This window comes from Podarcis cretensis, assembly GCF_951804945.1.
Source record: "Podarcis cretensis genome assembly, chromosome: 2".
Classification (NCBI taxonomy): domain Eukaryota; kingdom Metazoa; phylum Chordata; class Lepidosauria; order Squamata; family Lacertidae; genus Podarcis; species Podarcis cretensis.
Genome location: NC_137171.1, coordinates 27,388,228 through 27,402,275, shown reverse-complemented (window position 1 = coordinate 27,402,275; position 14,048 = coordinate 27,388,228). Strand labels below are relative to the sequence as shown.

Below are 14,048 nucleotides of genomic sequence, written 5' to 3'. Positions count from 1 at the left end.
ACCGGAAGTACCACTGTAACCTGAAATCGATTGTGCCAGAATGCAAGCTGGGGGGGGGGGGGCTCAGTGGGAAGGAAGAATGACCCTGGCACACAACACATAGCTAAGCCATAGAATCCAATTCCCCAAGGCATGAAGAAAGCCACCATCTTAAATAATTTTAAAACGAGGATTATTAGACTACTTCATAGAGGATAAGCCCACCAATGGCTACTAGTCAGGATGGCTGTATATTACCTCCAGGACCAGTATGTCTCTGAATAACAGTGGCTGGGGAACAAGTCTGGGCGTAGGCTGTTGGCCACCTGCCCTGCTCATGGGCTACTACAGTGGACAATAGAATGCTGGACCAAATAGGCTTGGGTTTGATCCAGCAGAGCTCTTACATTCTCATGCAATGACATTTTCTCTCCCCCCCCCCCTTTAAACAATCTCCTGTGGATAAATATTTGTTCTTTGTTTTTTTATGCTTCAAAATTTCTCTCGGCATTGCATGTTAGCACACACAACACGCACACTTGGAGATGTGGAAGCTCTCCATCTTGTTGGGCTATATAGCCTGTAGCTGCCAATGACAGTCAAAATACAAATCTCTTGCAGCCAATACTGCATGTTTGGTTTGGCTTTGCTCAGGTACTGCTTTACCTCCCCTCCCCAAGCAAACTGAAAAGTAGGTTTGGGCAGAGACCATGGAAAGGACAGGCAAAAAGAAAGAGGGGGGGGGAATAATGTGTAGAAGGATCAGGCTGCAAGTGATGGTAAATACACTGGACTATATGGACAAATAGTCAAACATGATATAAACAGTAGCAATGTGTAGCAGGATAGGCTATAACACTCCCAACAGCAGCTGTATCTGTAGGCCCCAGGAGTGAATTTGGTAGACCTTCTGAATGTTTCAAATCTGAGGTGGCAAGCATATGGCCTGCAGGCTAAATCCAGCCCACCAAGCAGCAGGAAATGGCCCCTGCAATTTCATCTCACAATCTGATTGGGAGATAAAATCTATTATGAAATCGGTGATTTTGTTTTTATCTCTCATCACAGCCCTAAAGCACCACAGCGCTGAGATCGGAGATAAGCCCTCTGCCTGCTGCTTTAATCTTAAAGAGCAGGTAGAGGGCTTATCAGAGGTAAAATATCCCCCTATCTGCTTTTTAAAGATGGACAGTAAGAGATGGATCATTTATCTCCAGTTTTTAGCACTGTAAGATTGAAGATAAAGCTGTTTGCTGCTCTTTAAGACAAAAAGGTAGCATTTCCACCCCCAGCTCAGTGTTGCCTTTTAGCTCTTACTCTGGTTTTAGTGCTGTGGTGCTTGTGCTAAGATTGGTGATGAAATTCCTCTGCCTGTTCTTCAGGGCTCTTCTCTAAAGAGGAGGCAGAGGGTTTGGGTTTTTTTAAAAAATCTTCAATCTCATTGCTGAGTTCCATGGGCTCACAGCACTACAATCAGAGAAACTGCCTGCAGTGCTGCCTTTTACTTTGCACAAAATATTTCCAGTCGTACCCCACTCCAGTACATGTTGACGTATGTCCACATTTGCATGTGTGTTTGTGTGCAACAGTGTACGGAATACTGTTGACTGCATTCAAGTGTTTGTGACAAAAAGGGAGCAAATCCCATACATCTGGGGAGTGGGTATGCTATATGTATAATGAGTCTATGTGTGTGTGATCTCTAGGGGAGGTATGTGTGCATGTCTGTGCATGCCTTCATGCCTGCATACATTGGCCTCACCCATTGCTACACATGGCTCTTGGAGGAATGGCTATCAAGTGCAGCCCTCGGGGGGTGGCAAACATTAGCCACCCTTGATTTAAGGAGTCAGCCTTGCCCCACACAGTTGCAGCAGTTTCCTCCCCTAAAGTTTCAAGTCTCACCTGAGGGAAGCTACTTCCCTGTTCGAAATAATCAGAATCAGCTTGCTTCTTATCACTAGCCACCAGTGAAGCACTTGCATACAATTCTATATTTAACTCTCCGGCACTATCCAAGCCATCCCTTTCAGTTTGCCACCAGAACCATTTGATAACTCCAGAGCAGATTGGGGTGGGGAGAGAGAAATATCTTCTGAAAATTAGGAAGGAGACCTTTCTACCCTCTTAAACTGCTTGTGAAGCTTCAGCAGCTTCTTGCTATTTTAGTTTTGCTTCTTTGGACTCCGAGAGGCCGTTTTGCAATAGCAGATGCTGGCTCAGAAAACCAGCAAAATGAGGCCTGGTTGTCATTCTGACCTGCACTCTTAGAGCTGTGCATGTGCGCCATAGAATCAGCATTGTTTCTGATGTGGCACCACATTCCACTGGCTGATCACTTTGAAAGACTTTCCCTCCATCTGTTCCTCAGATGGGAATAGAATGCCCTAGCATATGATGAGGGTCTGGCTGCCTCTCCCTGTTATGCTGGAGAGGGGGTTCCCCTGACACTAAGAGAAGCTTCACCTAGCAATTCAAACGGATCTGGGGTGAGCCCTTGGCATCCTTGAGCAACTGCGAGACCCCAGAACCCTCCACCGTACTCAGCGATCCCTGCACCAGGTGAAACTTAGGAAGCTGCCTTACATTGATTCAGACCATTGGCCAAGTTAACTCTGTATTGTCTATACCAGCCTTCACCAACCTGGTGCCCTCCAGATGCTTTAGATTGCAACTCCCATCATCCCTGCCAGGCTACTGGAGGTTCACCCTAGTTCTACAGTCATCTCATGTCCTCCATGCTAGATGGACCAATGGGTCTGACTGCGTTTAAGACAAGCCTATGTTTGAGAAAGGGACGCAGGTGGCGCTGTGGGTTAAACCACAGAGCCTAGGACTTGCCGATCAGAAGGTCAGCGGTTCGAATCCCTGCGACGGGGTGAGCTCCCGTTGCTCAGCCCCTGCTCCTGCCAACCTAACAGTTCGAAAGCACATCAAAAGTGCAAGTAGATAAATAGGTACCGCTCTGGCGGGAAGGTAAATGGTGTTTCCGTGCGCTGCTCTGGTTCGCCAGAAGCGGCTTAGTCATGCTGGCCACATGACCCGGAAGCTGTACGCCGGCTCCCTCGGCCAATAAAGCGAGATGAGCGCTGCAACCACAGAGTCGCTCACGACTGGACGTAATGGTCCGTGGTCCCTTTACCTTTATGTTTGAGAAACTGGGGAGGAGGGGAGAGGCTGAACTTCCACATTCCTCATGTCTTCCATGCATTGGTTCTCTTCAGATTCTTTTTAAACCAACTTTTCCTCCGCCTCCTCCCTCCCATATTCTGCAACATAAGTACATTTCTGGTTTTCTTTCTTTTTATGCCATGTAAACTTGGTTTCCTTTAAGCAAATTCAATCTCACTCTTTTTAATTATAATCCTGTGCCTCGGGGCTATTCACACTCTGCCCACCCACGATTGCTCTTGCTATGCGCTACCCAAGTTTGACTAGACATTTCAAACTCTTTTATTTGCATTCCTTTCCGTTCTTTTTAGAGGACGGTTTGACTCAAGCATCTCTGGAGTCTAGGGCAGCCAGAGCAGAGGCAGCTCTACTGAGGTTTTTATAAGTTGCGGCATCTCTGATGAACCGGGGAGACAACAACTAGAAGAGTGAGTTGTGAGTTCAGAATTAATTCTGTGCCCCCAACATCAGTGCTTCACTTTATGGTTGGACAAACCAAAACTTTTATGATACTTTAGTTGCTCCTAATAGACGGTATTACACTAAAATGGTACCTTGGTACTCAAACGGCTCGGCTCCCGAATGTCACAAACCTGGAAGGAATTGTAAGTTTGTGAACGTTTTTTGGAAGCCGAATGTCTGATGCTTCCGATTGAGTGCAGGAAGTTCCTGCAGCCAATCGGAGGCCGCACCTTGGTTTTTGAGCGGCTCTGGGAGTCGAACAGAATGAATGCAAAACAAGAGGGTTTTTGATGGCAGAATGTTATGCTTTTTAGGCCTGAGGTATTGATTCCTCTATCTATGACCCCACACCAATGCTAGAATCCTTCCATGCCTCTCTAGTGCTTTCCCCTTTTCCAGTTGGCAGCAACAGTCTTAAAAAAGCCTGCTTTCCATATCTGGCAACCTTTAGCCAGCAGAAAACAAATTTGCTTGATGAATATGAGTGGAGGACAAGAGATGAAGATGTGTCCTTCCTCCTTGATCAGCCTTGTGCTTATATCCACTGAGTCACCTGTCATAGCATTCGGAGTCCATCCCCACTGCAAGCACCAGACTAAGAAGCTGGGCAAAGGGATGGAAGATAAGACGTTTTCTTCTTGCGAAAATTGCTCTCTGCAGCAGCTAGGCTCCCTGGTTCCAATGGGATCAATCAAGACAAAGTGAACTATGCTATGCAAATGCTTCCTGCGCGGTGTGATCTGAGCTGTAGGGAGCTGTGCGCTTGCTAGGAAGTGCTAATAAAGTCCCCTGGTGATGATGCTGGCAAGTGGAGGAGTTGATTATCTCCCATGGCAAAGAGGGAAAGCAGCCCAACCCAACCGGCGGGGGTGGTATTCCACCTCCTTTGGACATCCTCCTGGAGTGGAGATCACAGCGTTGCCAGCTACAACCAGCCAGGTTGGCGTTTATCCAGGAGGCGAGACCACTTCTATTAGGAGGCCTTTTCTGAGCAGTAGCTGCAGCGGCTGCTATTAAAGGTTTTATGGGCCACTTAAAATCTCCTCCCCAAACTGAGCTACGGTTTATGGGCTCTATGGATGACTTACTGGAACCACCCTCGCTGCAGAGAGAGAGGGGGCCTTCTGAGGACTTTGTTTCCTGCTGGCAGCCTGATAGGAATACCTGGTAAAGCATCATCTGCCATTGCAGAGAGCAGCCTACCTACTCAATTCAATTTCTGAAGAAATCAGAGTGAATTCCCTGTCCAGCCGGCTGTAGGTTTTACATATATATAGGTATGAGTGGCAGGAGAAGGGTGACAAAATATTTGGGACTGTAAGAAGTTAGGAACATAGGAAGCTGCTTTGACAAACCTAGGATTTCCCAAATTTGGGTCTCCAACTGTTTTTGGACTATGGTTCCCACCATCCCTGACCACTGGTCCTGCTAGCTAGGGATGATGGGAGTTGTAGTCCATAAACAGCTGGTCAAATCATTGGTCCCATCTTACTCAGTACTGCCTACAATGCCTTTCCTAGAGAAACCTAGAGATACCTGAGATTGATCATGGGATCATCTGCACTGCTCTGAGACGTAGCCCTTCTTAATTCTGGCAAGACTTGCAGCAAGTGTGCTGTGGTCATTTATGGATTTCTACATTTTAGGACTCCTGGGCTGGAGAACACACATACGCTTCATGTCTGTGTCCAAGTGCAGATTCTCATAGTGTAAAATACTCGTTTCCTTATTAGAGCCGGGCAATATATTGATATATCATCCAAAACCAGTTTGAAGTCCATATCGTGATACCAGTTTCTTAGTTTTTGACCTGGCAATATATCGTGAATCATGATGTGTGTTATGGCTGGGCGATATATCATCCAAAACCAGTTTCAAGTCCATATCATGATATTGGTTTCATAATTTTTGTCCTGGCAATATATTGCGATTCATGTGTATGCGCGCTATGCAAAAATCACGATGCGGGGAAAACCGTGAAGACAGCCAGTGCCTCCACAATGTTTAGCTGGTGATATATGTATCACAAAGTTGAAAAACAGATGTCGCTCAGCCCTATTTCACACGAGCTGTCCTCTGTATTTACTTAGGCACAAATTCATCACCAGAACATGTAACCCTTTTCACTGGATGTCAAAATGACAAGTCATATAAAGCATGTGTGTTCCACTGCCCACCCATCCCTGCTTATAAAATGGAAGTTCCCTGCATAGTTCTTGCACTCCGCACATTCCTGTTCCTGCCTGCCCATACTCTCTTGAGCCCAGAGTCTGCTGAAAAGGCAAAGGTGTATCACAGCCCTTCTGGGTGGCCTTGATTTAGTTGCTCTGATACCACCGAGCTTGGCAGCCTGGAGTTGTTTGGATTGCTCAGGTTGCATCACTGAAAGCCACTGTTGCATAGAGTGTCGGGCTAGGACTTGGGAGACTAGGGTTCAAATCCCTAGTCAACCATACAGTGGTACCTCGGGTTACATACGCTTCAGGTTACAGACTCTGCTAACCCAGAAATAGTACCTCGGGTTCAGAACTTTGCTTCAGGATGAGAACAGAAATCATGCTCTGGCGGCGCAGCGGCAGCAGGAGGCGCCATTAGCTAAAGTGGTGCTTCAGGTTAAGAACAGTTTCAGGTTAAGAACGGACCTCCGGAACGAATTAAGTACTTAACCTGAGGTACCACTGTGTAATAAAACTTATGTACAGTACTGTATAACACTTGACAACGGTGGCTTATTCTAGGGTTGACTTGAGTGGCAATGAAACACAGCGAGGGTTAGGAGCATTCCTTGCTGATCTAAAGCTCCTGTTGGTTGTTTAGTATAGTACTGGTGTATGTCCACATTTGCAGGCCAGGCCAGGCTACTTTGACTGATCTTTGCTGCTGTTGCGGAGAAGCTGAGGCAATACAGGAGGAGTAGGGAACCTGTGGTCCGCCAGATGTGGTCAGACTCCAATTCCCATCAGCCCTAAGGCCAGTGATATTTTTCTAGGAAAACAGGTGCCAGAACTCACCATGAATGCCTCCCTTGTTCTCTTATAATGGCAATGGCGCCCACCTGAGAGGTGCCAGAACTGAGTTCCAGTGAGTTCTGCCTGAACAATGCCTTCGTTTGAACAGCAGTGTGATGTGCAGACATTACCAGGCAACAGCACTTTCCTCCCCAAGAGGTGTTCTCTTATAATGGCAATGGCACCCACCTGAGAGGTGCCAGAACTGAGTTTTTGGTTCTGGCTGGGGAAAAATGCCCTGCCTAAAGCCAATAGGAATGATGGGAATTGGATTCTGACTACATCCTGAGGACCACAGGGCCAATAGGGATGATGGAAGTTGTGGTCCATGTACGTGCACATAAGAGGGGCAGAGGAGCCTCTGTTACTTTGACACCCCCCATGCTAACAGCATGATCCAGTTTTATTAGGCAGAAGACAGAGGAGCCAACTTGTTGTCCTTGCACATAAGTGGGCAGAAATCACCCCTAATTACCATTTCTTTTCAGCCAAACATATTTACATCTAAATATGTCACCTAATCAATGCAAAATGCAAATTATCAGATAATGTGTTTTATGGCAATCTAGTAGCTAGTTGCAATTGATTTTCTATTTCTGAAGAGCCAATCGTGTTCAGTTAAAAAAATACCCATGTATCACATGCCTGTGGTTACAGGGAAAACACTGGGTTGCTGGTGCCTTGGAGCTGACTATCCTTTTGTACCTCCTGCAATTGTAAACTTATAATCAGACCGCTGTTGCTCAGGCTGCCACTTTGAAATTGCTTGCATTCCTTTTGCGGCTTCCTAAATCAAATGCATTTCTCTTTAGCAACAAATTAGCAGCTACTAGATGGAGTTTACAATCCCTGTGTCTACACAAGCACCACTGACTGTCATGTTCTGTGCCATTGAACTAGCTATGATGGAAGAGTTTTCGATTCCCTCCTTCCAAAGTAAAAAGAAAAAAAAGTGCTGCAAAGTGGTACTTAAAAATACAAAGTGCTATGAGGGGGCCCAGCACTGCCACTTCTTGTGACCTCATGCAGATCCCAGCAGCTCAGCTGGGTTGGGTTGCAGCAGTGCAGACGATACGCCTCATTGTACCCAGGTTGCATTCAGTGTGCGCTCCACACAGGTTGCTCTGTGCACTAAAACATTGATAATAAACTGTATTATTTCAATTCATAGAATTGTTTGGCAATCATAAATATATAAGTGAGGCTTTCAGAGACAATGAAACCAAACGGCAACCTTCCATAATCCACTCCAGTCTTCCGTGTAATGAAACCATTGTTGTAATAGAAAATAATTGAAGAAGATATTAATGCCTTAAACTGGGACTAATTAATTGTTTCCCTGGGTGGTAAAAAAACCACTCAGGTAAATACAACGCTGCTGGCACTGAGCAATGTTGATCGGCTTACTGTTTTTCTAGGGTTGCAGTTGGGAGTGAATGGGGTGGGGAGAGAGATCACCCACTTTGCCTTTCCTCTCCCCTTTCTTGAAAGGGGGCACAGGAACATAAAAGTGCCTTGTGTTTTGTTGTTTGTGCGCAAGTCAGAATGGCCTGCAAGTGCCTGTGGTCCCTTTAATTGGCTCTCCTAACAGCTCTGTGTGGAGCGATATCTGTGCTAATGGCCTTGCCGGAGAGCACCCGGGAGGCATGTGCAGTGCTGCTCATCAGGTTGGAGTTTAAGGTCATGTGGAGGGTTTCTTAGCTCAACACTTAAAACCCAGTTCTGGGGAATCCTTCTCTTACAAGCCATTAAAACAGGGCAGCTCGCAGAGACAGCCCCCACTGGGCTGGGCCAGGAGACATCTCCACCCAACCCAACCCCCTGGCCCAGCATAAGGAGGTTGGGGTTGTGCCCTAAATTAGGAGGGGGTGCGTGGGCAATATTTCAGGATGACAAATTTCCAATACGGCTCCAGTGTCGGAACTATTTTTTTGTTTGGGAGAGGGAAGCAGGATACAGTGGTACCTCAGGTTAAGTACTTAATTCGTTCCGGAGGTCCTTTCTTAACCTGAAACTGTTCTCAACATGAAGCTCCACTTTAGCTAATGGGGCCTCCTGCTGCTGCTGCACGGTTTCTGTTCTCATCCTGAAGCAAAGTTCTTAACCCGAGGTACTATTTCTGGGTTAGCGGAGTCTGTAACCTGAAGCATATGTAACCTGAAGCGTCTGTAACCTGAGGTACCACTGTATTGGAGACGCACTGACTTGCTCTATCCCAAACTTATTTGGCTTACTGCCCCCTTTTCAGAAAACAACAACAACAACCTATTGCTCAGCGCTCCCCTGGAAATCTACCTTCTTTAAGCGAACAAACAGAAAGATGCAGGCAAATGGCCAGGCAAGCTGCGATCCACTTCCTGGACCTGGGTGAATCCAAGAAGGGTTCATCTAAGCCCAGGAAAACCCCTCATCTCCGGGGGAGGCAGGATCGCCATCCCACAGTGGTGCTAGTCTGGCCTTGGTTTTGAAGTGCCTTTTGCCAACTTTGACTTAGAAAGGCAGGTTTTGATTTTACTTTAGTTGCTTGTTTTATTGCTGCAAGCTGCTTCAAATATTTTAATGAGAAAATAATCAAGGATGGTGGAAAAAAGCTGGCCCCAACACCCATTCTGGAGAATGCACATCTTCCCTAGAAAACAGACGTGTGTGCCTCATTCTTCTTAGATTACTTTTACATTACGTGCATCATAAGATGTGCATTGTAAGTGCCTGCCACATGGCCTTCTGTGGCATGGCCAGCGGAGGTTTCCCCACTTTTGTCACAGAGTTATGTAAACTATGTTTGGCCTTGATTTGAAAATTTAGTATAGAGTCTAAACCCGTTTCTGAGAAAGAAACGTCTTTCAGAACTGGACATGTGCAGTATCCTGCACCCCCCCCCCCGCCCCCGTATATTCATTCATTGATATCTCACAGGCATATATATGCCTTCAAAAAGGGCAGTTAACTAGAGCTGAAAAGTAGTATTCAAAGTGAATAGGAAATGAAAGGAATTTTATAAATACCAATTGGAAAGAAAAAGAAGAGGATGTGTACACCAGCTTTTGCAGCAAGATTGGCAGGCATGTGTGGCTGTTAGGGTTAGTGCCCCTTTCATTGCTTCCTCGCATGTGTTTGTGACATAGTCATTTATCATTAACACATTGGCATTTCAATAGCAGAGATTTAATTTGAATATAGGCAGGCAGGCAGGCAGGCAGGCAAGCAATGTAAATCCTTATCTGCTTTCACCCAACCTGCTACAAACAGCTGGCCAAGCAAAGGGACTATAGGCTTAACCTAACTGGTATTCAATTGCTTTTTACAATTGCTTGTTTTAAACTGTTTGGGTGGCTCTGATTTATGCAAGCTAGATGTATTAATTAAACAACGATTGATTCTGTGCGGACAGTCCTTAGCAGTAAGAATTCAGAAGCTTGTGAGTGTTTATCTGCTTTTGATTCCTAAATGTTCATCGCATCAGTGCATGCTGACAAGATTGACAGCTGTAATGACTCACCCATGGAGCTATCCTTGAAGATAACTTGGGAGCATCAGCCAGTTAAAAATTCAGGAGCAGCCAGGCTGCCAAATGTCACAGGTTATATGGATCGCATCTCAACGGTGTTGAAACAGGTGCCTTTAACCTTGTAATGACTTAGGAACACAAGAAACTGCCTTATACGAAGTCGTTCCATTAGTCCATCTGGTTCAAGCAGGAGTCTTTCCCAGCCTTTGTCAGGAGATGCTAGGAATTGAACAGAGGACCTTCCATGAAGTTCTGCATGACAATAAAATGCTCAACCACTCAGCTACTACACTGCTTGGCCAAGACCCCAGGGTATTTGAAGGGCTACCTGCTCCAAATTGAATCTTCCTCAGATCATCTAGTGAGGCTTAGGTTCCCCTGTCTATTCAGGTCAGGCGAATGGTCCCCTTTTGCAGAATACCCTCCTTATTTCCACACCTCTGGTACCTAACCGTGCAACTTTTCAGCAGGGGGAAAATTATATTTTTTTATTAACCCAAGCACTTTAACACAGGATCTTGAGCTTTATCTGCTGCTGTTTCCAATGTTGTTTTGTTTCAGTTCTAATTTGTGAATTGTGTTAGTTTTGCATGGTGGTTTCTTGCTACTTGATGTTTGTTTGTTTTAACCGAAGAGGGCAAACAATCTGAAATGTAATTTGCACAATGCAGGGGTACTGGACACGGGGGAAACAGCTGATATGGATCAGGGAAGTCAGCTGTTGCTGAACAGGATTGCAGTCTCCCCCACTTTAAGGACTGTGTTCATATATTGAGAGGCCTTCTGGAAGTTGCTGGGAGTGCTTTTTTCCATCTTGTTTCAGTATGGTAGCTGTGATTGGATCTAGGAAGAGCAGACCTAGTCAGTTTTGTATGTAGCAATTACATCAAGACTAGATGAAATGTGTGCTCCTTGGGGTTGCATTTGAAGATGACTCAGAAACTTCAGCTGGTACAGAATGATATTTTTTGAGTCTTTGTTGGGGATAGATGGTTAGATCATATCCCATTGTACTTTTTGCCATTGTGTTTCTGGGTCCAATTCAAGGTGCCGGTTTTGACCTTTCAATGCAGCCCAGGTTCTCTGAAGGACTACCTGCACCCATATGAAGCTACCTTCAGAGATAGGGCCTCCCTTATCTTGTCCATTCTGAAGGCTATACAGACTTTTCTGCTTTCCCTGGCTTTTATTTGAAGGCTAATTACTTTACCACTAGAGTTTTTAATGGCATTTTAAAATGTATTATGCTCAATTTGGTTTCCTTTCATTTTCCTATTCCATTTTCTTATTCTGGCTGTATACCACCTTGATATCTTTTTATGAAGGTCCTTACCAAAATATTTTAAATAAATTTGTTTCAGCTTGTAAGTGACCTTGAACATTTGTAGAGAGGTGGAGGTAGATATTAAGTGCGTTAGGTTTTCTCCTCCCCTCATCTTGCCCCTGAAACAGCAGGGATATTGAACACATTTGGGGCGCATGCTGCCTTTCCTTGTGTGCTTTAAGCATAGGTCAAAAGCTCAGTTTTGCTGTTACCTTGACTCTCTTTCATGCAACTGAGCTTCACCAATGGCTGGGGAGGGAAGCTAGTGGCAGCCTTCCCTATTATACTTATCCCCCCGGATAGAGAGAGGCACGTCTGATCTCAGGGGTTCTTGATGTTCCAGCCGCAGGAAATTCATTCCCAATTTCCTTTTGCAAATACAGAGAGTTAAACATGGGGGGGCTTCAGCTGCTGTCTTCTCTCATCCCAATTACTGAGCTGTCAGTCCATCTCGGTGTGCGGAGTTGCTTAGAGATCTGAGCCTGGCTGGGCTGGGATGTAGAGGCAGCATTTGATTGGCAGTGAAGACACTGTCTGTGACAAATCCTCTTTAGCATGTGCATTGGCCAGAGTAGTGACTGCTAGCCTGGGACTGAGGGAGCCCTGTTTGCTTGCTTGTCACCCTTGCGCCACAAAAGTGAGTGGCAGCCTGTGACAAAGACTGGAAAACAGCTTCTTCACTCTGTAGGGGTCAAGACTCTGATTGGCACAAAGGAAGTCAAAGAAGCAAGTGGGTTGCAGCATGCAGGGAGTTCAGAGGGAAGTGGAGACTTGGAAAGAATACTCCGTTTTGGGAGGGGAGTTGGTGCTGCAAAGTCAGTACTGCTTTTGTCTCCTACAAGAAATGGACATTGGAGAGGTCAGTGGCTGCATTGAACTCCCTTCCCCAAACTACGTGCTGGGGAAACCCGGCCAGATGGGCGGGGTATAAATATTTAAATATTTATTTATTTATTTATTTATTTATTTATTTATTTATAAGGGTGCTTTATACATTCAAAAGATCTACCGCTGTTGTCTCACATCTTTTTTTTTTAATGAATATTTATTAGCATTTCCAAATTAATACAAAATACAAAAATGTGTTGTCTCACATCTAGCTCTTCTTCAACAGGGTGAGGTTTGAGAAACAAAAGCCTCTTACTCTTCCCTGCTAGTGTAGCGGAAGAGAACCCTTTTCTCTGCTGTTTCCTTCCAACCAAGTTCTCAGTGGAAACTGTCACAGGGCAAGGACATCAGTGGCAAATCACATGCTTAAGTGCCAGGTTCAGTCCCCAACATCTCCATGCTCCTGGCATCTTATATTCTTTATGGTAACCATATGGCGGAGCCAGTAGACTTTTTGGGTCTTCCCCACAGATGTCCCCACATCATCACACCAGTTTGCCTTAATGCTTGCAACCTAATCTATGCACTCACTGCTGTCTCCTGCACCAACCTAGATAGGATTCAAGCCCGATGCCAGGTTGAATTCTGCAGCGTTGCTCCTGGAAATGAAGGTGGAAATGCATACAGGTTGCAGAATGCATGTGGAAGATTGGAGGTTCCTCATTTGGAATCTAAGGAACGGGTGAGAAGTGTTGTCTGTGAGAGGTGGGTTTGCTGTCTGCTGGGAGGATGAATAGTGAGGGGAACTGCATGATCCTGGGATTCAGAAGAACCATGTCCAACTCCATCGCATAGTCTTTTCTAGTGGAGCTATTTTGATTCCATAACATAAAATGGGGGTCAGAGACTTGTATCCTGGGTTTTTGCACTGCTGTAGTTGTGTAATGCGTGACAGAGATGCTCAGCCAGCATTCGCTTCTTCCTCTGGGCTGCGGCTGTAGGCCTGTGTGTTGGAAGTGCTGTCTGGTCCCTTGCCTCCTTCCCTTGCAAAGCATCGGCTCTTGTATTTAATTACGCTAGCATGTAGTTATTGTTCCTGGGTAATTGTTTCCAGGCTGCCTTGGGACGAGGGGATGAGCTGAGCGATTAAAGCACAGGTGCCTACGAACAGGAGGGAGAGAGCACGGATTTCGGTGCCTCTGAGGAGGAGCACAGTAGCCTAGTTCTCAACATCTCAGCCTAGACACACACTCAATGTCTCCGTCCTCAAGCCCTTTACTCTGTGTGTGTGTGTGCGCGCTCTCTCTCTCTCTCTCTCTCTCTCTTGTTCACAGCTTGAATGCACTCAGAATCCCAAATTGCCTCATCCAAAAACACCCCTTTTTAGCCATTCGCAGATCCGGCCTCTTGGTCCCTAACCATTGCTTACCTTTGCATGTGTCAACAGATGTTTTCCATCCTGGGGCTTCCATGCCCCAACCCATAAAGGAAGCTGCAATCACGGGGCGGAGTGATGTGTTCAGTTCCTTCCCCAATAAGCCTCAGATGGAGAATTGCTTGCTTGAATTGCTTGCTTTGTTCATTTGCATGTCTGTGAAAGTGAAGACCTTGCTCAATGGTGCTTTATTGCCAAAACCCTTCTACCAGTGTTAGAAACCAGATATATAAGCTAATTGCCAAATGGCTCCTTAAACCTAGGTTAGGGAATGTCTAGGCATCTCCAGCACCAAGGGCCTTCTGGTGGTTTCCTCACTATGAGAAGCGAAGT

The 14,048-nt window shown here is 45.7% G+C and overlaps 1 protein-coding gene across 9 annotated transcripts in view; it reads left to right on the top strand.

Annotated features, from left to right (window-relative positions):
* Positions 1-14,048, top strand: part of SDK2 (sidekick cell adhesion molecule 2) — a 337,529-nt gene that overhangs the window by 102,773 nt on the left and 220,708 nt on the right. The gene's annotated exons all lie outside the window — the stretch shown is intronic.